At 48.7% G+C, this 3,224-nt stretch overlaps 1 long non-coding RNA gene across 1 annotated transcript in view; it reads left to right on the forward strand.

The window, feature by feature from the left end:
• LOC132006046 (uncharacterized) overlaps window positions 1–2,953 on the forward strand; it is a 24,369-nt gene extending 21,416 nt beyond the window's left edge. The window contains exons 4-5 of the long non-coding RNA XR_009400970.1: window positions 1,739–1,847; window positions 2,729–2,953. This is a non-coding gene — a long non-coding RNA (uncharacterized LOC132006046). The remainder of the gene's footprint in view (window positions 1–1,738; window positions 1,848–2,728) is intronic.
• The last annotated feature ends 271 nt before the right edge of the window (window positions 2,954–3,224 follow it).

The raw sequence follows: 3,224 nt of genomic DNA on the forward strand, positions 1-3,224 counted from the left end.
TTTTCATGTGTCTGATAGCCATTTGTATGTCTTGATTGGAGAAGTGTCTGTTCATATCTTCTGCCCATTTTTTGATATGTTTGCCTATTTCGTGTGTGTTGAGTTTGAGGAGTTCATTATAGATCCTGGATATCAACCTTTTGACTGTACTGTCATTTGCAAATATCTTCTCCCATTCCGTGGGTTGCCTCTTTGTTTTTTTGACTGTTTCTGAAGGCAGAGGCTTTAACCCACTGAGCCACCCAGGCGTCCCAAGCGTCCAACTCTTGACTTTGGCTCAGGTCATGATCTCAGAGTTGTGGGATCGAGCCCCACATTGGGTTCCACAGTGGCATGGAGCCTGCTTAAGATTCTCTCCCCTTCTCTCTGTCTCTCCCTCATCTCCATCTCCTCTCTTTCTCTCTCTCTCTTAAAAAGAAAAAAAAAAGTTCTTGGAGCTTTACCAAGATTTCCAAGTGATTCTGATACTTTCTAAAGTTTGAGAACCATTGCATGAATATACTATGCTATTCTAACCTATTAATTAAAAAAAACGCTTTATTTTTAAGTCACAAGGTTGGCGGTAGCTTAAAGGTGACCTAAAAACAAAACAAAACAAAACAAAAATCCAAAAACCCTCTGAGCTTCTTCATGGGCTCCCACCTGCTTCTCTTTCCAAGCTCATCTCTACCATCTGTCCTTGACCACCTTGTTCCGGCCAGTCCACTTCCTTTCCGGTTCTCAAACACCCTTTCTAGAAACTCCTGGAACTCTGCCATGTTGCATCCTTGCCGGAAGCCTCTCCACTCAATCCTTGCAGGGCTGGCTTGGATTCCAGAAGGATCCTGGGCTCAGATGCTCTTCCTCAGAGAGACTGCCCTCTCTAAATTGGTCTCAGGATGTTTATTATAATCGAAGCCTTGTAGAACAATGCCTAGCACATAGCAGGTCTTCGGTAAATATTTGTTGGGGGGAAAGCATGAATTAATGAATAGCTTTCAACCAGACGTACCTGGGAGCACATTGTCATCACCTGGAAAGCATCTTCAATCCACAAAGCCCTGCTCGCCCCTCTCCAGTGTGGCCCTCTTGGGGATGACAGTGAGAATCCCTTCTCCTGATTCTCAGCCTCTCCAGTCCACCACCACTCTGCATGTGCGATATGTTCATCAGGGAAATGTAGAGGGAGTATCACCACACGTGAAGTTAGGGCACGAGGGTCAGAGAGTTCAAGGTGGCCTGGACATTTGACCTTGGGCAAGTCACCGAGTGCCATTAGGCTCAGTGCTGTTGAGGTCATAGGCCTGCTTATAGAGTTGCCAAGAGTGAAATAGGATAGAACTTACAAACATGCATGTATTAGGAAGGACTCGCAAGCTTAACACCTAAGCTATTGACCCATAAGTCACATTCGTAGCATAGAGACACAAGTCCCTTGAGGAGGTCTCCAGAGCATGGGTGTGCATGGCAAGGTAGGAGCAAGCAAACATGAAAACACTATGGGTCACCTGTAAGGAGTCCCTGAGCCTCAGGAGCTAAAAGAAGGCTTTGTGGATTTGCATAAGGATTTGCATATTCTTTGCAGGTCTTCCAGGCAGAAGGGAACGCCTCAGGATCTGAACCCTGCCCTTGCACTCCCTCCAGCCACCATCCTTGGCCTCTCCACCTTTCCGTGTCCCCCGCCCCTCCAAGCCCAGCCTGGAAAATCGTGAGTGGGGCTTCCCCTGGGGAGGCTCCCACTGCTGTCTCCTTCTTCCAGAAGCCGGCATGGGGGCGACTCCGGGCTTCAGGAGCACTCCGGTGCCTCGCCGCCTGATGGATGGCAGTCCTTAAGCCTGACTGAGCTTTCACAGTTGAAACCATTAAAGGTTATTTCCTTTTAATTCTTTGTGGTTGTTCTCACTCCTTCCTTGGAGAAACCTCTGATTTTCACTTGTGAGACGCTTGGCTGCGCTTGTCATACTCTGAAAGGTGACTTCGGTTCTCCGATGCCAGGGAACCTTTTCTGCTAATCAAAACACAGCTGCAGAGGCCTGTGTGATCTGCTAATGGGCACCCCAACTCTGGGGTATGTCTGTCTGTACCTGGGAAAATAGATATAATTAGGATAACGGATATCATATGTATATGCAAATGCGGCAGGTAGAAAGGACTAGCGGGGAGACAGGCCTTGGGTTTGCCAAATCCCATCAGACCAGCTGTGGGGCTTAACCAGAACGGCACCCGCAGAACCACGCGCTGGTGCCTGCCTCCATCCCCCGTTCTCCCCTACCCTGCAGCCCTCCTGCAAATTACATGTCTTTGTAATATAAAAATAGATCCCCATAGTTTTCTTAAAAGGATCTTTTTTTTTTTTTAAAGGATTGATTTATTTATTTGAAAAAAAGAGCAAGGAGGGGAGGGGCAGAGGGAGAGAGAGAATCCCGAGCAGACTCCCTGCTGAGCTAAGGGGCCCTGTCTCAGGGACCCCAGGAGGGGCTCGAACTCACAACTCGGAGATCATGCCCTGAGCCGAAATCAAGTCGGCTGCTTAACTAACTGAGCCACCCAGGCACCCCTGAAAAGGCTCTTTGAGGAGTCCCTGATTTCTTGAGGCCACAGGGATCCCGGCATCAGAGAGAAAGTGAGAAAAGGAGGGACAAGCAGAGAGATCCTCTCTGGTGTTTGGCCTTTAATAAGACATCTGTCCCCAGAGTGGGAGCCGAATATGACCAAGGAGGCATGACTAAAACCAAGTTGTCTTTTTCAGAAAAGCCCACTTCCTTAGAAGATGCTGGACGTCCTATGACTTACCTCTCTGTGCCTGGGGCTCATCTCCTGAAAAAGGGCAGAATAACAGCACCCACCTCAAAGGGCCCAGCAAGCCGTTAGCGAAGGCTGATGTTCTCCTCTATGGTGGGTTGCTGGGAGGCTGGGAAGCTCCATGCTATCACTCTGCCTGTATGCTTGTCAATAAATCACTTTACCTCTCTTGGCCTTAGTTCCTTCATCTGTGAAATGGGTTAATTGCCGACTTTCCTGGGCGGCTAGGAGGGTCACAGAGACAGTAGATGTGTGATACAGTGTGGTAGAACAAGAGACAGGTGGAGTTAAGCATATCTTCTGGAAGCCCCGAGCCTGCTGTGATGGTGGTGGTGGGGGGTCTCATTTGTGACCTTCTGGCTCTGATGGTTGAAGAGGTCCATCCAGTCTTTGCCAAGTGCTACAGAGCCTTGAAGGCATCCAGCTTCTCACAAACCCGAGGG

Source organism: Mustela nigripes, chromosome 17 (genome assembly GCF_022355385.1).
Source record: "Mustela nigripes isolate SB6536 chromosome 17, MUSNIG.SB6536, whole genome shotgun sequence".
NCBI classification, from domain to species: Eukaryota; Metazoa; Chordata; class Mammalia; order Carnivora; family Mustelidae; genus Mustela; species Mustela nigripes.